The 22,302-nt window shown below is 25.6% G+C and overlaps 1 protein-coding gene and 2 long non-coding RNA genes across 3 annotated transcripts in view; 2 read left to right on the forward strand and 1 right to left on the reverse strand.

Annotated features, from left to right (window-relative positions):
* LOC126907299 (uncharacterized) overlaps nt 1–22,302 on the forward strand; it is a 73,240-nt gene that overhangs the window by 1,136 nt on the left and 49,802 nt on the right. The window lies entirely within an intron of this gene.
* LOC126907443 (uncharacterized) overlaps nt 18,423–22,302 on the forward strand; it is a 5,248-nt gene continuing 1,368 nt past the window's right edge. Inside the window, exons 1-2 of the long non-coding RNA XR_007704534.1 lie at nt 18,423–18,917; nt 19,591–19,626. This is a non-coding gene — a long non-coding RNA (uncharacterized LOC126907443). The remainder of the gene's footprint in view (nt 18,918–19,590; nt 19,627–22,302) is intronic.
* The window catches only part of LOC126907438 (uncharacterized), a 5,600-nt gene continuing 2,010 nt past the window's right edge, over nt 18,713–22,302 (reverse strand). The window contains exon 5 of the long non-coding RNA XR_007704533.1: nt 18,713–18,793. This is a non-coding gene — a long non-coding RNA (uncharacterized LOC126907438). The remainder of the gene's footprint in view (nt 18,794–22,302) is intronic.

Genomic DNA, 22,302 nt, shown 5'->3' on the forward strand with positions numbered 1-22,302 from the left:
TACCATATTGAAAAATATACTATTTTTGTATGATAATTATGGGTTTTGTATTTTATTTTAATAGAAGTTGATGTTGCTTTTGCAATTATCCATCAATTTTTTAAAATTAAACACTATCTACAGATTTGCATCGAAGCGTTTCTTATGATAGTGATTTTAATCACTGTCAGATTAAATCTATACTGAACCCAACTATGCAATGTCTCCACTATGCCGCGACCCCACTGTGCTACCGTTTTTTGTTTAAATTAATTAAGAACTAATTAAATCTGATTCAGTCTGTTATTTGCCTAGAACCAACTTTTAAACTCTAACATGTGATTACTACCCTCTTTAGCATGTTAAATTNAATTTTATAAAATTTTAAGGAATACGGAGTACAGAAAATATTTTTTCTAAAAATTATAGAACGTAGGATATTATTAACTTCTGAAAAGAAAAACTAATATATGAAACGAAATTTCATATGTCATAGCTGAATATTTACTCTGTTTACTTAAATATTGAATAAATAATTCTATTTGTATCGTTTACACACTTAATTTTATTTAATAGTAAGCTTTTTTAAAGACAATGATTTTTGTTACGATATTTGTACGTAGAAAATTGTGGAAGTATAGAATCAAAAAAAAGAAAAANTTTGGAAAATAGAAATATTTAATACTGATCATTATTATTATAATTACGATACTAGTCATGCCATGGGCTTTTTTATAGGTCATTATATGNTTTGGAAAATAGAAATATTTAATACTGATCATTATTATTATAATTACGATACTAGTCATGCCATGGGCTTTTTTATAGGTCATGTTTAGAGGTATTATATGGCGATGAAGCTTTAGCACAACTACTATCCACCCATCACTAACTTTTTATATTATTTTACTTGTGTCAATGTAGTGAACAACATATAAATAAACAAATTTCATAAAGTGTACCTATAGAAAAATAAAATATTTTTATATATTTATAACTTATAGGAGTGTCAACTTTATTTTTTTAAATGACAACGTACATAATTTACTAGCTTATTTAATGATAATGACTTAATTCATAAAATAACTGATTAATAACATCTTTTAGAACAATATTTCATTAGCTATTAACAAATTAAAATTCTGGCGAAAGTTGCGTTTTGAGTGCAGCTATTTTTAGTATCAGTGATTTCTCGGTCGTACTTCCCCAATCAGCAAAGATTACATATGAGAATAATATCCGTAGTACTGATCCAAAAGTTTTTATCTATCAGTGACTTACGAATTTAATCATAATCTATTAAAAAGAAGCTAGTAAATTATGTACGATGCTATTTGAAAAATATAAAGCTGACATTTCTATAAGTTATAAAGCATGATTTTAAAAAGTGAATAATTGATAATAAATATAAAAATATATACAAATAAAAATAATAAAAATTGTTTCTGGTATTATATTTATTTTGTGAATATTTGAATCGTTTATGATAGACCTATTACTTGGTACATATTAATTTTTATGTTTTGTAAGCAGATGGTATCTCTGCCGATAAGCAAAATGAAATTTGTAAGTTAAAAATAAATCATTACCTTCAAATTATATTTATGACTATTGAAAAAAATGTTTGAAATTGGGAATTGAAGATTTATATTATTATTGAATAATGGTGGTACGGTGTAGGCCTTTTTTAATGTTATTCAGTTGTAAACTAGACATTAATGGTAAGTTCTGCGAACCAATTCAAAGATGAAATGTAAATATCACATAGTAAAAATACAGTTCACGTTATTAATTAAAATAGACGGTTTTTATTTTAATATAAAATATTGAAAGCTACTGCCAGAAATGTTAAAATTTACATTTACGAAACAAATATTATACGCACTTATATGAATTTAGAATATATCGTAAATATTACATATTAAGATATATCAATTTTAAAGTACATATTTTATAAAACAATTAATTTTTATATGTTATGTCCTTGTTATACGCAAAACACAATATGTTTATATATTTTATAAATATACAATATAAAATAAATACTGCTTTAATTAAATATATTATTGGATGATAAAATAATATAAATTATGTATATTTTGATAGCATGTGATATTCAAAACGATGACCAAAATAAAGAACGTAAGATAAAACCTAATTAACTCTTTATTCCAATAAAGAATCCTAGTGTTGTTTTTGGCTATATTAATTAAGAACTTATTAAATATGATAATGTAAATATTCAATTATTGAATAACATAATAGTAAAAATAAAGTAAAAAAAATATGTATTTTTTTTTACATACTTCCACAACAGTATCCAATAGCGGATATTATTCCTACAAAAGATATTAGAATAATTTTTATTATTAATATTATTATTTATTTTTAATTTTGAACAATTCATTAAATAATTAACAGAGGGAGTCTAGGAAAGCATATACCGCTATTTTAGTGTCTCTTCAATCTTAAAATAAATGTTTTGTTACTAAAAATATATAATATTATTAAAATATATTTTTAAAATTGAAAATTCGTTGATTACAAGTTAACATAAAAATATATATATTAATTTTTATGTATGATAACATATACTATTCCAGGTGATAATCAAATCGAAGAACGTAAGTAAAAAATAAATCGAGTTTTTAAATCAATAATAATGAATTTGTAATTTAACAATACTTTATCGTCAATAATTGCTGTAACATACTAAAATGTGATAGATTTAACTGTACAAGAAAATATATTATTTTTCTTTAATTGACAAATAATTGATTATATATTTATGTATTATGGGGACACTAAAATATAAATTTTATACATTTTTTTTATTGTTTATTGCTCCGATTTTGAGATTTTTGTTTTCAACGAAAGTACTCAGTTACAAGTCCAAAAATTTATGTTGAATTTTACTTTTTCAAACTTAAGTTATACGCAATGATATTTTTTTATAAAAAGAAATGTAGTGTTCGTAAATAGAAGTAAAACAGTATGGTCTTATACATGAAAAATATTTCGAAATATGAATTTCATGGTATTTTTTTCATTAAAGTATTATATTTTCTATGATTAATAATTATCGGTGTTTATCATAGATATTTCAGTAATAATTATTGTTCTAGAGACATGTCTCTAGGTGTTGTACATAGTCACAAATTTAGTATCATTTTTATATTGTGTTGTTGTAATACTAAACACATGATATGGAATGTATGATATAATAAATACTGGTCTTATATAACCTGTTATTGAAAATTATGTATTTTCAAAGCAAATTGTACTCAAGATGATGACCAAAATGCAGATGGTAAGTTAAAATTTAATAATTTCTTTATTTTATTAAATATGAATTTGGAATATAATAAAATTTATTAAAAATTCGTTATAAAGAATCTAAGTAAATTTTTTTATGATTGTGGCGTTATGAAGTTAAGTCTTCATAGAGTTTTCAAAACGATTTTTTCTACTATAACAACTATATCTTAACCAAATATTTATTATTGTTTCAAATAATTTATTATATTTTTCATTTTTAGAAACATGTGCTGTCTGTTTATTAAATAATCCAGATACATCTATTGGAGAATGTTTACATAAATTTTGCCAAGGTTGTATAGATAATTGGAAAATTGATAAGATATGTTACCGTTGTCCTTTATGCAATCATGTATACGATAACCTTGACTTTATAGGTATATTAATAATTTTGAACAATATAAAGATAAATTTTAAAATTATTTATTTTTAGTGTAAGACAATCAAATCAATTTGACATATTATTTATAGTTAATTATCTTCGTTAAAATAATATTATTACATTTTCCGAATTTTTGAGTTAAATTACATGTATAATACACAAATACATGTAACTAATTGATTTTATACAACCGATATGCTTTTTGAATTGTCCTTTAGTATTTGTATAAATATGAACTCATAGCATTATGTCCATGACGTATTTATGGAGAAATTGGACGAGAATACTTTGGGCGGCAGTTTTCACGGATGACACTAGAATATTATGCTATATAAATTATAAAGTTGAAGATCTTATTTATTTATTTATTTATTTATCCATAAAATAAATTAGTAACTTTATTATATAAAAACATACATTATTATGTGCATTTAAAGATTAATTCATGAATGAACGATGGGTTATAACTGTTTTTAACGAACATCTTGATGTTATATCTACAGTATAATGATCATATTATATAAATGATAGTAAAAATGTTTTGTTTTTTAACGATTTTTCAATACTTGTCAAAATTTCACTGACTGTGTATTAAAGTTTTGTGTATATTAAAAATATCATACCGGTGTATGTCAACTTTTGGATAATTTCCAACAACATATACCCTTAGTAATATACAGAGATATTCGTGGAAAAATTACTTTTTAGGGAGTTTTAAGATGGAATATCAAAAAATTATTATTTATATAAGATCATACAAATAAACTTAAACATAAAATATATTTTTTTCTAGCTAATGAATTGTCTACAAATTTAAGAAGTAAATAATAATTTGATTGATTTATATCCGGATATTATTATTATATTGTATATTATATAGTATATAGAAATTATTACTACTACTTTAACAAGCCAATGAAAAAATTGTGTATTTTTAATAAACGCTGGACATATTTAATACAATTAAACCCGAATGTAAATTCATTTTTTCTTCAAGGCTTTAATTGTAAAGTAATTATTAATTGTTATTTCATTTATATAATTTTATTATGATTGAATAAAATATCCGTCTAAAACCTTTTATTAACCACGCTACATGAGACTAAAACTTAATGTAATAAGTATGTCAACTTTGACTAACAATAAATAAGAAAAAGGAAATTTGTTTTAAGTTAACTTGGTTAAAATTTTATGAGAACCAGAGATTTAAGTATAAAGCTATAATAATTTTTAAATGAAAAAAAAATTTGATATGAAAGATTTTTAATTAAATTAAGTTTTTTAAATTTTTGGTACTGATTGTTTAAACTATATTGAAAAAAATTTTGAACATATAAGATTGTGAAAAAATTAAATGTAATTTTTTTAGCTAATAATTTGAGAGAAGCTCTAAGAAGTAAGTAATAATTTAATTGTTTTATATGCACTCAATAATATTTTATTTTGACTTATTTTTTATTTAGATATCTATACGGTTGCCGATACACTTGGTAAGAAGGGAAAATGTATTTAATATATATAGAATTTGTTATTTATATCTCAATATGACTTCAAGTTAGAGGCTAATTTTCCTTACATAAAATTAAAAAATCTAACATTTGAGAATAACATATTTAAGTTATAAAATTATTGTTTTGCGTTATTAATATAGATCGCATATCTCTTCAGCCTATTCTATTTATATAGAATAGGTTAAAACATATCTTATTTGGTGTTTTTTCATATTTGTTTTGAAAGAAATTCTCTTGTTTTTTTAAGCATAAACTTATAAAATCAGTTTAGAATTTATATGATCAAATAATTAAAAAATAACATAATTGTAATATCAGTACCATTTTATATTCTGTTTGCTTACGATAATCCTACCCGTTTGGACAAGTTTAGCTATATTTAAAGTAGCCAGTATTTTCAAAATCTAAGAATGGAAAACGTTATCAATATTCTTTAAATAAAAATTTACATTTTAAGCAGTTTTTTCATGTGATATTCAAAAATATTAAAAACATAAAATTAAACATATATTGTATTTTTTTTTTTTTAGTAAATATATTGTCCGCAGCTATGAGAAGTAAATTATAATATATTTATATCCACTTAATATTATTTGACTTATTTTATATTATTTGACTTATTTATTTATTATATAGATATCAATACGACTATGGTTTTTACTGGTAAGATGAGGAAATTATATTAATATACATGGAATTTGTTATTAATATCTTAATGTAGTTTTACGTTAGACGCTAATTTTTCTTATAAATTTTTTTGCTTAAAAATTTCCAGTTTGACGCCTAATTTTTCATAGTGGAAAAATTGATTTTCATATTAAAGATACTAAAGGAATGTGTATTGTCTTCAATTAAAATTTTATTTGGACCAGAAATTCTGAATAATTTAAAAATAAAGTTATAGTAAATTTAGAATGAAAAAAAAGTTGAATAGCCTTTTTTTATAATAGCTATTTGAAGTAGTAATTTGGCTACATTTTACTATAGGTTAAAATTGAATGTAGATTTTCCAATTATTGGTAGTACTCATATAAGTTATATTTAATGAAGCTAGTATTTCTATTAATTTTTCAAAATCGAAGAATGAATAAACATTATATATAATAAAAATTGATCACTTGTGGCTAATTAATTAATTAATTATCGATATACCAATATTCTTTATAGAAAAATTACTTTTTAGGCAGAGTTTCCATAAGATATTCAAAAAAATTAAGTTTATCCATTTAAAATTTGAACATATAAGTTAAAAAAAATAAAAATAAACAAAAATGTATTTGTTTTAGCTAATGATTTGATCGCTGCTATAAGAAGTAAAAGATAATTTAATGGATTTATATGTAACTGGATAATACTAAAAATATTTTATTATTTAGATATCAATACGACTACGGAAAATATAGGTAAGATGTTAAACTATGAGATTGTATATAAATTTACTGTAATGTATTTTTTTTTAGTAAATAACTTGGCTGAAGCTATAAGAAGTAAATAATGTTATGATTTATATTACTAGATATTACTAAAAGTATATTATTTTAACTTATTTATTATTTAGATATCAATACGACTTCAAATTATACTGGTAAAAAGAGGAAATGTTATTAATATATATTAAATTTATAAAATAAATCTTTAAGTGGCGTTATTTTTCAGGTTAATTTTTCCTACTATTATTGTAAAAATAAGTTATTACAAAATAACTTATTTGTGTTTAATAGTTGAAGAGTGAATGTGTCAAACGTTCTATGTGCCAAAAAAGTGAAAAATTGTTTTATTTCTGATTTATGTTCTATGTGCCAAAGGTCACAATCTTGTATGCGTTTCAAGTGTCAATTAAATTTTTTACTTGTACAAAATTGCGTTCATAGATTGTATTTGTTANAATTTTTTACTTGTACAAAATTGCGTTCATAGATTGTATTTGTTATGTGAGACATGCCCATTGTTACCTGTACGTTCTAAGTGCCTTGGGCGAATATAATAGTTTGATGATAACAATATTATGATATAGTCCGTTGTATTTCAAAATAACTAATACTGGTGTTATTGTATTCGTTAAGTTTTCTTTTTATTTGCTTAATTGTGTTATTATGGATACTGAAAGTATACATATTTTACGAAGTGGTAAAAAAAGAAGAAATGATCAGACTATCAAACGTTAGTAGTTTTGATGTTATATTTAATAAATATTGGGATATTTGATGAGATTATACAAAAATTTTTGATAAGTGGCCACTCTTTCTTGGTTTGTGATCGTGATTTCGCTATTATCGAAAAGAGACGTAGAGTTTTTCAAAATTTCACTCCTTCTGATTTACAAGAAATGGTTAGAGCAGCGAAGTTGACAAATCCATTTCGAGTTATTCCGATGGATGAAAACAACTTTTTCTCATTTAAAGACATTGCTAATAATTTTCTTAACACAACCAAGTTTCCAATTTCTATATGTTCGATGATTAAAGTTTCATCTCTATCTCCCAAAAAAATCTATTATAAAAAAACATTTTCAGATGAAGAACTTTGGAAAGATTTTAACGTTTTTAAAAGAAATGCTACTATAGACCAACTTAAAAATCAGACATTTATACCTATACCGAAACCCACATTGTCGTCAGAGAAGAAAAAAGATTTGTTGGCCATGATTCCTTTTTTACGTGATAAGCACAGAAACTTCTACAAAAATATAACGTCATGAATTAATTTTTTTTCCTATTTATTATGATGTTGCTATGTTCTAATTATGTTTAATCTAGAGTTTTTTTTAAATTATTATTAGGTTTGTTAATTTATTTTTCAATTTGTGATACTCAAGAAAGCTACTGTTTTCTTTTCTTGTTACATTTTTATATGAAGAAAAAATTTTATTTTACGTTTTGAGATTTACTGACATTGTCATGTTAGATTAAGAGTATTTTTTATTTAAGTTTGTACATTTATTTTTCAATTTGTGATACTCAAAAAAAGTGTTGATATTTTTACATATTTTATAAAAGTATATATAAAGTCTTAATAAAATAAAGAATGGTTTTCTGTTATCTATAATAAAATATTGGTACTTGGAACGATAATATTATCACATTATTTGGAACTTGGAACTTTAATATTATAATACTTGGCACTTGGAACTGTCATTAGCAAATGTTTAATTTATACTAATATGAAATGACAAAATAAAATAATAGAAAATTACGAGGCTATTAATATAGTGTAAATATAGCATAACATATATTTTTATACAAAATTATAAGAAAATTTTTAATTTGTGATGTTTTTTGTGTTTTCTGAACAAATATTTTTTTGGCACATAGAACGTTTGACTCATTCACTCTTCAATTATTGTTTTAGGTTATAAATTAATATAGGATATCTGTTTATTCTATTTTATTTTATGTAGAATAGATTTAAACTAAGCTTGTTCTGTGTAAATTTATGTTAAATAATACATTTTTTTTAGTAAATGACCTGGCCCAAGCTATGAGAAGTAAATAGTATTTATATATATAACTAAATGTTAGATAAATTGATTTTAAAAACCATTGAAAATACTATTAATTGTCCTGACTTGCTAACTCAAATACCACTTAATTTTCCCGTTGACTTATCCGTACCAATTAAACATTCTTATATTAATTATAAAAAACTAACGTAATGCATCTCAATGTGTAGCAAGTTTCCGATTTCCTACGATTAGACATTCAAAAAAATTAAGTTTATACATTTAACATTTCGTATACATAAGTTTGTAAAAAAAAAATAAACATAAAATGTAATTGTTTTAGCTAATGACTTGATCGAAGCTATAAGAAGTAAATGATAATTTAAATTATTTATATGCACTGGATAATATTAATAATATTGTACTATTTAGCTATCAATACGACTACGGATAATCTTGGTAAGATGGAAAAATGTTATTAATTCGCATAGAATTTGTTATTTATATCTTAATATGACATTAATTTCGAAGCTGTTTTGATACATAAATTTAAAAATATATTGTTTGAGATTAACAAATTTATTTTCTAAAATAATTATTTTATGCTTTTATTATACTTCGAATTTCTTTCTATTAACATAGCTAATTCAGTGTTTTTTTTTATACTTGTTTAGATGGGATTTATCGAGTTTTACTAAGTATTTAACTAAAGAACTTTAAAGAGTATTATACTTACTTTATAATTCCTTAATTTTTTAAAATTAACTTTTTGAATATATTGATGATTAAAAAAAGAATTGTTTTGTTGCGAAATTTTTTTCTTAGTTAATTGATTTAAAAGCCAATAATAACAAATTTTTGGAAAAAGACACCCTTTTTTTTCTAATATCACATTCAAAAATACTAATTACAATTAAATTTTAATATACTTGAGAAAATGAGCATTCTTTAGGTTTACTATTTATGAAGATCTAATGAAAACCCAAGTAAAAGATGTAGTGGTGCAGCTCCTCACACCATCCAATCGGCCATATTTATATAGATAGCTTTTTAATGATATAATACCAGTAATAATGATGGCGGTTTATAGTTGGCTCTATAACCTAAATAACAATTATGGTTTATCGGTAAATTAATATTGAAATGTCCCAGTATATGCAAAAAAACCATTATATTTGCATCAAGGATAATATAATAAAAACGTAAAACTATGAACGATTTTTGGCCGACTTTGCAGATGATATTTTTAACTGAATCACATTTGCTTTCTTTTGGCATATAGATTATCAAAATTGTTCAGTGAGACATTAATAAACTACAATACTTTTATATATTAAAATTACTTTAATACCAGGGAATTTTAAATAATAAACATAATAAGGAATTCTTACAGGAATTTGGTCATTTTTCGATTGTAATTCAAATAACTGATTGAAAAAATATCTAAAGACGTTTTAAACGTCATATTCATCAATTAATAAAACTTTACTTTGTCGTTGTTATAAAGAAATAGTTAAAAGTTATTATTTCATCTCTCACTAGTCACTAAGTACACGATTTCCAGATCATTAAAATTTATTTAATGAGACAAGGACAATATTTGGCAGACGTCAGATAGCTTCCAATTCTTGGTTTTCACCAAGATCACCAAATATTAAACAGATCTGTTACACAATAAAAGTATAACTTGAATAATAACTTATTATTATTAAATCGAGTATTAAATTAAAGTATCGAAAATGGTATTTATGATTTTACAATTATTTTATTTCAAAAAACCTTTTCTCAAACTAAAGTCAAGAAGGAAAACCAAGTACAAAAGGGTCGCGACATAGTTGTGACAAGTATAGAAGATATTCAACTGAAATAAAAATCACTGTCGTAAAAAAAGCTTTGATTCTAAGATGTTAAATGTCACAGTAATTTGAATATTAGTAATATAGTAATAACTAAAATGTAAAATATTACGCCTAATATCTTATAGTGAATCAATAAAACTTCATAGAATTTTTATAGTAAGCTACCAAAAGAAAGTTCATTGTCTTTAGTTTACTCGATTAAAATGTTATTATGGCCAGTTATTTAAAAATAAAATTTGATAATGCTTTTTCTACAGTAGCAAAGTTATGACATACTTTATAAATTGTTTAAAATGAAATGGATATTTTCTAATATCTGGGGCTCATTGATTAATAATGTTTTCTTAAAACATAAATTATCAATTTATTAAGTCAAGAATTTTCATGGACAAATTTTTATATAATCACAAAATTATATAAATTCCATAAACTTTTCCAAATTTAAGAATGAAAAAACATTTTCAATATACAAAATTCTTTATAAATAAATTACTTTTTATACAGATTTTTATGAGACATCAAAAATATATATTTATAGATTTAAAATTTTGAACATATAAGATCGTACATATAAAATTTAACATAAATTGTATTGTTTTTAGTAAATAAGTTGTTCGATGCTATAAGAAGTAAATTATAATTTGATTTATATCCACTTGATATTACTTAAAGTATATTATTTTGACTTAATTGTTATTTAGATACCAACAGGACTTCAGTTTTTACTGGTAAGATAGATATAAAATATTAATATACACGGAATTCTTTATTTAGATATTAATGTGGCTTTAAGTTTGACGCTAGTTCTTCTTATAAATTTTTGCTTCAAAATTTCCAATTTAACGGCCAAATTCTTATAGTAGAAAAATGATCCTTATTGGACTTTTTATACTAAGTATACTAAAGAAAAATTTATTGTCTTTGGTTTACTAAGTTAATATTTTATTAGGTCCTGTGATTTAAAATTAAAAATTTTAACACAGAAAATAAAATTCAATATGTATTTTTTACAGTAGCGTTGTTATAAACATTAAATAGTGATATATTTCATAAATTATTTAAAATTGAACTTAGTTTTTCTCTTATTTGTCGCAGATTGTTAAAACTAAATTGTGCAATTCCGATTATATTTTTAACATTAGAAAAAACTATTACTAATAGCCGTTTCTAATCTCTAATAGCCTATTAGAAATTAGTAATATTTTTTTTAACTAATGAATAATATGACTACACATTTGTAATAGGAAAGTAAAATCTAATATTTGGTAATCGAGTCATATATAATAGAGATGTCTTTAAAAAATAACGAGGTTTTTAATATTTTGAGGGTTTGGAAAGTCTATTATCAAAAAAATTTACTTCGTAATATTGGAACATGTGTCCTTGAAGTATGATAAAATTTTCAGCTTTATAATTAGACGTGTTTTTATGAGCTCGACAGCATACAAAAGTATTGGCGATTTTCGTTTGCTAAAAATATGGATCAAAAGATTTGTATCCAATTTTGCATAAAAATTGAAATTAAGTGTCATACAGTGTGCGAAATGCTAACAAAGACAATAGTAGCATAGTTTTGATATTATAAAATCATACGCAGTTTTTCAATTATTTGGTGATGATTAGTTAAACTAAATTGTGTAATGCTTCTTATATTTTAATCTTTAGTATCAACGATTAGAATTTAGACTTCTTTTTTACATTTAAAATTTTGTATAATTTTGTAAGACAATATAAGTAAACATAAAATGTTTGTTTTTTAGCAAATGACATACGCGAAGCTATAAGAAGTAAATAATAATTAAATGGATTAGATAATTCTGAAATCTTTTATTGTAACCTATTTATTATTTAGATATCAACCAGACTAGAGATAATATTGGTAAGAGGGAAAAATGTTATTAATTAATAAAGAATTTTTTATTTAAATCTGAAAATGACTTCAAGTTAGTGACTAATTTTTCTTATAAAAATAAAATATATAACGTTTGAGGATACATTTTAATGGACAAATATTTTTTTTTTTTTTTTTTATTACAAGTAATATATATTTGAGACGACATTGCGGTCTTAATCAAAATTTTTTACAAACGTTTACATCTAAAATTACATAAAATGTATAGTTAAGATATTATACACAATGAAGGAGAGAAACTTCCAGTGAAGAGTCTCCAAACTTAAGTAAATTTACATTAAATAATATATATTTACAATAAGTCGTATGGTTTATTTTTTTTTAATCTTCTAACATATTGTGAGTAATCAAGCAGTTGAGCAGCAATTCTGTTGACGTGGGTCTTCAGACGATTTTCATGTGCCCTGGCATACCGTTGAATTTCTTCTTTGACGGTTGGTATCATCATATGNTCTTCTCTGACGGTTGGTATCATCATATCCTTATGAATATTGTCATTTTTTTCGTACATGTACGCATTGGTAATAGTACGGAGAGTAATGTTTTGCATAATTTGAATTTTATCAATCCAAGACTTGCTAGCACAGCCCCATAGTTGAATGCCGTAAGTCCATATTGGTTTTAAGATAGATACAGAAAGTAATCTTTTATTTTCTATTGATAATTGTGATCTCCGGCCAATTAACCAATACATATTACTCCTTTCTTGTTTTATTTGTNAACCAATACATATTACTCCTTTCTTGTTTTATTTGTTTTAATTTCATTTTAATGTGTATACTCCAGTTTAATTTAGAGTCTAAATGCATACCTAGATATTTTGCCGACTTTTCTTGTGGGATTAATTGACCATCAAGCATTATCGGGTTGGGCTTTGTTACTCTATTTGTAAAGTTCACGTGTACTGATTTTGAAATAATTAATAGTATCTTCCATTTTGNGAACTATTTAATAGTATCTTCCATTTTTTTGTCCATGTAAGGATACTATCAACATTTATTTGCAAATTTTTTGTGGCGATCGAAAGGTCTTTATCACATGACAATATAGCTGTGTCATCAGCAAACATAGCTGTTGTTGTTTTATTGTAGGTAGGAATATCAGATGTATAAAGTAGATTAACTATAGGCCCGAGGACACTACCTTGAGGTACCCCTGCTTTAATACCTTTCCATTCAGATACAGCTTCTTCGTGACTTACCCGAAACTGTCTTTCTACTAAGTATGAATCTAGTAGCCCACACTATGTATGAGGAAACTGCTTTTTAAATTTATATAGTAAGCTTTCATGCCAAACGCGGTCAAAGGCCTGAGAAACGTCGAGAAAAACGCCACAGCATTACTTTTTTTCCTCCATAGCTCTACTAATTACGTTTGTAACGCGATGTACTTGATCTATGGTGGAATGTTTAGTACGAAATCCAAACTGGTGGTTAGGAATTAGTTGACGTTCTTGAATAATAGGATTCAATCTAATGTAAAGTAGTTTTTCGAAAAGTTTCGATATTGTAGGAAGAAGTGATATCGGTCTGTAGGAACTAGTACTCTCAGGCAGCTTTCCTGGTTTTAATAACATGATGACTTGTGCCTTTTTACAATTTACAGGTACATATTCTATACGTAAGCAGGCATTAAATATGTAAGTAAATAAGGTGATTGCTTTGCGAGATAATTCATTAATTATACGCGGATTTATCCTATCATAACCCGGAGACTTTTTAGAGTTAAGATTTTTATCTATCTCATTTGCAACTTCAAGAGGCGTGAAATATTTAATGCGATCTGTAGTTTGATCAGTGGTATCGTAGTTTAAGTACGTTGTATTTAGATCAGATTGTATGTTGTTAGGTTGAAATACACATTCCAAGTAACTTGCAAAAGTTTCAGATATTTCCTGTTCGCTTCGAGCCCATGTACCATCATCCTTTAAAATTGGTGGCACATATACTTGAGGTCTTTTCATACGTCTGGTTGCTTTCCATAACGAGTAGTCTGTATTTTCTGTTGCAGATAAGTTATCTATATATGCTTTAAAAGTTTCATTTTTTATTGAGAACATTTTTTCTTTTAGGATTTTGTTGAGTCGATTCCAGTCGCTTTTGTCTACTGGATTTTGTGTTCGATGCCATTTTTTCCTTGCTCTTCTTTTAAGTTGAATTAAGTTTCTTATCTCTAAAGGATAAGTCTTTTCTTTTTCGAACATAACGTCATTATTACGTGTAGATTGTTCAGCAGCTATAATTATGTTATCTGTTAAATTCTGTACAGCTATCTCTATGTCACTTGTAGATTTGAGTTTAACTGACAAGTCAATTCTTATGTCTAAATGGTCACGAAAAGCTTCCCAATTTGTGTGTTTATTTATGAGCACAGGACGTCTTTGTTTTTTTATTACATGTGAACTTAGTATTAAGAGCACTAGTATATGGTCTGATGTTAAGTCAGGTATTCCTTCAATATTAGTATAATTCGAGTTCACACCTTTAAGTACAAATATATCAAGCATACTAGGTCTTTTCGTTTGATTATTAGGCCAGTATGTTGGCTTACAATTTGTTAGATATTCTACATTAATTTCAATGCCGGCTTCATAGAGCTGCTTACTTCTATTGGTACTATTATCGCTACCCCAAAAGCGGTGCTTACAATTGAAATCACCACCTGCGATGAATCGGTCACCTAGGGCTCGGAACAAACTAATAAAATTTTCTTTAGTTATTTGTCTTGAAGGAGGACAATATACTGCTGAGACTGTTATATCATTACGCCCGTCATTAATACAAACATTAGTAGCTTGAACTGCTTCGTACTGTAATTTTTCAAGTTCATAGTGTTTAATAGATTCTTTTATGATTATTGCTGTACCCCCCCCGTTCTCTACCACCCAGGTGTTGTGTTGTGTATGATCTATAACAATAAATTTTTATAAATGACCATTCAGTAAAATGAGTTTCTGATCTAAGAGCTATATCTATTTTTTCGTTGTATAAAGATGATTCTAGTTTTCTTTTTTCGTTGAACAAGCCCATTGGCATTCCAGGTTATTATTCTTAACGAATTGCTCATTTTTTGTTTTTCTTAGTCACTTTTTGTTTTTTAGTTGATTTAGGCTGATTATTTTTCAATTTATCAACGTCTAATGTTAGTTTGGCTAATGTTTGGATAACACTATTCAAGGCTAATAATACATCGCAAAGTGATGGCTCAGCTTGTAATGTTGTTCTAGTTTCAACCTCTGTCTCGGTATTTGTTTTGGTTGCTTGTGCGTAAGAAATACCAATTTTTAAATTTGTATACGCTTTTGACTGTATGCGTTGGACTGAAGTCACCTTTTTTGGATTAGCTTTTGCTTCAGCTGCTTTATAAGCCAAACAGCCTTTCCAATTGGCTGTATGATTTTCACCACAGTTTGCAAATATTGCTTTAGCATTTTTAGACTTAGTGCAAGCTTCGGATTTGTGTTTTCACCACATTTTACACATATTGGAGTTTTGTGGCAGTAGTTTTGTGTGTGGTTAAAAGCTTGACAGTTTTTACACTGTGGTTTTACACTTCTTTCTTTTTATTCCTCGGGTGCTCCACTTGAATCTTGTGATAGCAAAACATATCTACCTGAAAGATGTCTTTATTGTTTATTTGTGGTTCTAACTCTACAAAAAACAATGGCAGTCTAATGTGTATCCAATCACTGTTTTTGTTATTTTGATCTTTTTTCTTTTTTATTTGAACATTTGTAATATTATGAGCCAGGTGACCTAAGGTAGNTATCCAATCACTGTTTTTGTTATTTTGATCTTTTTTCTTTTTTATTTGAACATTTGTAATATTATGAGCCAGGTGACCTAAGGCAGCTAACTCTCTTTTAATATCACAAATGTCAGTCTGAGGATGTAAATCTCTAATCACAGCTTTAAACATTTTTTCAGTTTTAAGCTGGTATCGATGGTATTCAATATTTTGCTTTTCTAAAATTTTCACTGTTCGACGAAACTGATGTTCGTCATTCGTTAAAAACTTAATATTACCATTAGCTAAGGTTCTAACAAGTTGTTCATTATCCTTAGCCTCTTCTGATGTCAAGTTGATAATAAACTTTTTTACGTCGGTAACACCACATACTGTTATGGTTGGTGGTTTACGAATTTTGGCGGAAATACTCGCGATTTCCTTTGATAATTGAATCGTTTTCTTAAATGAGCTTATAATTACATCAGAGGCTCCAAAAAAATTACAAATGTAAAAATCGCTAATTTTCGAAATTTTTTCAATTTTTTTACTAAAAACTGCCGTAACTTTTTCAAAAATGAACATATCAATATAATTTTTTTTTATATAGATGCTTGATGTCTTTACTTATCATTTGGTATATTTTTTTTGTAAATCTGACACTTAACCTGCCCACAGGGGGGGATTTAAAATGACAACTTTTTCACAAAAAATTAACTTTTTCAACTTAACTTTTGAAAATGTTCCGGAAGGTCTGACACTTTTATATATATATTAAATTAAAGCTAATGTAATCTACTTTATTATGTAAAAAAAAAATGTCGGACTTTATTTCGTCTTCACGGTGAAAATGACTACCAAATGCTATTATTGTGTGAAAATTCTCGATTTTATTTTTTATATTTTTAACTTTATAATGCTATAATTTATTGAAAAGTTTATGGATCCACACAATTTTTTTGTGAGAAATAATATTTTTTAATAAACCTTTTTTTATTTGACATACTTTATATTAATCGAGATATTAAGGAACCAGCAGATCAAGTAGCTTTTGGAATAAAACACCAATTTTTTTAAAATTAAACACTATCTAAAGATTTGCATCGAAGCGTTTATTTTTGATAGTGATTTTAATCACTGTCAGATATCATTATACTTGATCCAACTATACCACGTCACAACTGTGCCTCGACCCCCCTGTGCTGGGTTTTTTACATTTCATTATCAGCTTGCATTTGATGTAAAATACTTGAGCTGATAGTTACGTTAGCATACGGTGAATTGCCGTCACTATCCATAGTTAATTCCGTTTGTTGAAATATGATCTGTCGCATGTGTGACCCACTTAATAATTAGCTTGTTTAAAACACTTACCAGTCGTCCAAATGTCCGCGGCATGCATTGTAAACAATTTATAAACAATTTTTTTTAACAGACACTACACGTTTAACTCGGAAGCGAAAGCGAAACAAACGTGTTGCTTGTTTGAGTATCAAATAGCAACTGGACAAATATTAAAAAGATAATTTAATTGTAATTAAACTTTATCAATTTTTGGTTTGCCTACAATAATCCTACCCGTTTGGATAGGTTGAGCTATATTTAAAGTATCCAATTTATTCGAAAATTTTCAAAATCTAAAAATAATAAATATTACTAATATACAAAATTCTTTTTACATAAATTACTTTTTTTGCAGATTTTTCATGAGATACTGATAAACATACATTTATAAATTTAAAGTATTGAACACATAAGACAATGTATAACATATATTGTATTTTTTTTTTTTAGTGAATATGTTGTTCGAATCTATAAGAAGTAAATTATAATTTGATTTATATCCACTTGATATTACTAAAAGTATATTATTTTGACTTATTTGATATTTAGATATCAATCAGACTACAGATGATATAGGTAAGAGGGGAAAATGATATTAATAAATAAAGAATTTGTTATTTAGATCTGAATATGACTTCAAGTCAGTAACTATTTCTTCTTACAAAAAATAAAAATTTATAACATTTTAGGATACGTTTTCACGGACAAATATTAAAAATATCATATTATAATGAGAAAACGTTGTCAATATATAAAATTGTTTAAACAAAAATTGCTTTTTAGGCAGATTTATCATGAAATATCATAAAAAACTTAGAATTTTGAACATATGAGTTTAAAAAATAATAACATATATTTTTATAGTATAAAAATATATATTATTGTATGCTATTAAGATGAATGAAATGAAAGTATGATGATATTACTAAGGTATAACAGGTTTTAACGAACATCTTTGAAGATATATCTAGTGGAGAATATTAATAAATAATAATAAAAAAGTTTTATTTTTGAATGAATTTTTCAACATGAAATTATTATATAAACATTTATTCTAACCATTATTTTTGAATAACAGACGTAAATTTTTATTTTACAATTAAATTTTTTTTTTAATAACGGAATTAGTGAAAAATGTAACAAGTATGTTTGTTTCATTAAATTCACTGGTTAATCAAAAATACAATTTTCAGGAGAAAAATTTTTCCAAGACTGTAAATATTTTAATATTATAGTATACATTAATACCTGTTATTATTTCCTTATTATTGACTTTTCTTGGTTTTTTCTTGGTTTCTGCCGACTATAAAATGTTAATGACTTCTGAAATAGCAGTCCAAAAGCTGTTATCGACCAGTTATTTAGTTATATACTCTGTATAGAATAGGTTATATAAATCTAATTCAACGTTTATATACTTGTTTAGATCGGAATCCTCGTGTTGTAAGTAAGTACTTAACTAAAGAACCTTAAATTGTAAATTAATTAAGATTGTAATTAAACTAATTTCAAATTCCTATTAAATAAGTGAGAAATTTAATAAATAAAAAACATATCGTTGCATAAAATTTAAGATCATTTAATTTATGATAATGATATTACTAAAATTAAATTTTTTTTCTATCTCTGGATAACCTATTCATCAGCGGAATGATAACTTAAAATGAAGTATTATAAATAATAATTATTTAATTATTTAACACCCTGATGACATAAATGCAACATACAGTATCATAAGAATAACTAAATAGTTATTCAATTTCTAATAATATATGTAAACATCTCATTCACAAAATATTTACGGATTCTGAGTATCCATAATCACATTAATACATAGTATTCACATTAAAGGATTTAAATTTAAATGTATTTATTTTAAATTTTTATTACGTTTAAACGTTATTCACATTGTTATTCTAATTATAATGTTATTAGTGAAATCATTTAAAGCATTATAATTTGTTATATTATTACTTTTATCTAGTTATCATAGATAGTTCAAAAACGGCACAAGTTGTTAATTTTTTCTACATACAATTTTAAAATAAAATGTTGAAAATAACATAGATATACTATAAAAAGTATTGTTTTATGTTATTAATAAGATTTTGTATTTTTAGGTGTATTCGGTTTTCCAAGGGTTGTACCTAATAATTGTAAGTAAAATTACATATTTTTATATTCTATGACTTGTTTATACAAGGAAAATATTTTAAACCGTTGACAAATAGACATTTAAAATGAGAAGATTATTATACAATTTTATTTGATATCTGATAATTAATACCATCACTATCACAAAACATTTGATTATCCATAATGAAATTACGAAAAAAAAAACCCCAGCCAAGTGAAATCACGGCATAGTGGAGACGTTGCATAGTGGAGACGTGGCATAGTTGTGTCCAGTGTATATTTAAACTTTTTAAATCGATATAATTTTATTTTAATGATACATATGATATTTACCTATCACTTTGTATTTTTTTTTTTTTTATAATATTAACCGTTTACCTTCGATGCGGAAACAGTAGATGATGTCACAAATAAATAACACAGGTTGGTTTTCCTAAGTGGCGTCGAGCCGTTTAATGAGAAAACAAGAATCGTAACACAAATGATAATGTGCAAACCAATAATAACAATAATATTAATAAGAATCCGTCGATAGAAAAAACAAAAGATGACCGAAATTGCGGTGGTGATTTGGTTGAGTTAACGGACGCTATAACCAACGAGATAGGTGTCACGAAAATGACTGCCTGGACGTATTATTGCGGCGGGGTATACGACGCTAGGTATTTGTTGAACTTTACACCACGACGATAACGCGTGAGTGTAACGGTCCGGTTTACAGTGAAGAGGTGGCTGTGAAGGAGCTGATACAACCGCGGGGTGTCAACGTGAGACAACGCCGTGACCGTGTCACCTTGCTACAGAGGAGAATTCCAAATGATAACTTTTTTACAAAAAATGAACTTTTTCAAATTAACTTTTGAAAGTGTTCTGAAAAGTCTGATACTTGTATATATATATATATCTTAAATTAAAGCTAATATAATGCACTTTGTTATGGAAAAAAAAAAATTCGGACTTTATTTTGTCTTCACGGTGAAAATGGCTACCAAATGCTATTTTTGTGTGAAAATTCTCGATTTTATATTTTACATATTTAACTTTAAAATGATATAACTTTTTGAAAAATGTATGAATAATAACAATATCTTCATGAGAAGTAGTATTTAAATACATCTTTCATTCCACCTACTTTTTTTTCCCCTTTATACGGGTTCAAATCTGAAAAATACATATAGAAAATGTTCCAGAAAAATTGACACTTTATTATTCACAGTGAAAACAGATATCAAAATTAATAAAAAAAACCCAGCACAGGGGGGTCGCGGCACAGTGGAGACGTGGTATAGATGGATCAAGTATAATGATATCTGACAGTGATTAAAATCACTATAAAAAAAAAAATGCTGCGATGCAAATCTTTAGATAGTGTTTAATTTTAAAAAATTGGTGGATTATTCCAAAAGCTTCATAAACTGCTAGTTCCTTATTAATATCCTGATTAAGATAAAGTGTGTCGAATGAAAAAAGGAATATTAAAAAATAGTATTTCCCATAAAAAAATTATATTGATCAATACACTTTTGAATACGTTATAGCATTTTAAAGTTAAATATACTATAAAATAAACCATCAATAAAAGACATCATGCATCTTTTTAATTTTTTCGGAGGTTTCCCCCATTTACGGGGAACGAGGGAAATTTTTTCAATTTTTAAGGGTTATGTTTTCGACTAGATACGTTTTGTGATCTTTTGACGTATTATTAAAAGAAATCGGTTCGGTGAGAGCCTAGAAAAAGTGGTAACAGACACAAAAAAAACACATTTTTGTAAAACCAATACCTTCTCAGCTTCACATCGAAACTAAAATAGAATTATGGTAAAAAAAACCCAGCACAGGGGGGTCGCGGCACAGTGGTGACGTGGTATAGATGGATCAAGTATAATGATATCTGACAGTGATTAAAATCACTATCAAAAAAAAACGCTTCGATGCAAATCTTTAGATAGTGTTTAATTTTAAAAAATTGGTGGATTATTCCAAAAGCTTCATAAACTGCTAGTTCCTTATTAATATCCTGATTAAGATAAAGTATGTCGAATGAAAAAGGGATTATTAAAAAATAGAATTTCCCATAAAAAAATTATATTGATCAATACACTTTTCAATAAGTTATAGCATTATAAAGTTAAAAATGTAAAAAATAAAATTGAGAATTTTCACACAATAATAGCATTTGGTAGCCATTTTCATCGTGAAGACAAAATAAAGTCCGAAATTTTTTTTTTACATAATAAAGTAGATTACATTAGCTTTAATTTAATATATATAAACAAGTGTCCGACTTTCCGGAACACTTTCAAAATTTAAGTTGAAAAAGTAAATTTTTTGAGAAAAAGTTGTCATTTTGAATCCCCCCCTGTAGGCAGGTAAAAAGTCAGATTTATAAAAAAATATACCAAATGATAGGTAAAAACATCATGCATCTATATAAAAAAGAATTATATTGATATGTTAAATGTTAAGAAAATAAGTGAAAAAAATGACAAAATTTACCGATTTTTAAATTTGTGAATTTTTTGGATATTTTCCCCATTTTGGAGGAACGAGGGAATTTTTTTCAATTTTTAAGGATAATGCCTTCAACTAGATACGATTTTTAATCTTTTGACGTATTATTGAAAGAAATCGGTCCAGTGAGAGCAGAGAAAAAAAGGCAACAGACATAAAAAAAAAAAAAAAAAAAAAAAAAA

This window comes from Daktulosphaira vitifoliae, unplaced genomic scaffold (assembly GCF_025091365.1).
Source record: "Daktulosphaira vitifoliae isolate Bord-2020 unplaced genomic scaffold, ASM2509136v1 Scaffold_1, whole genome shotgun sequence".
Classification (NCBI taxonomy): domain Eukaryota; kingdom Metazoa; phylum Arthropoda; class Insecta; order Hemiptera; family Phylloxeridae; genus Daktulosphaira; species Daktulosphaira vitifoliae.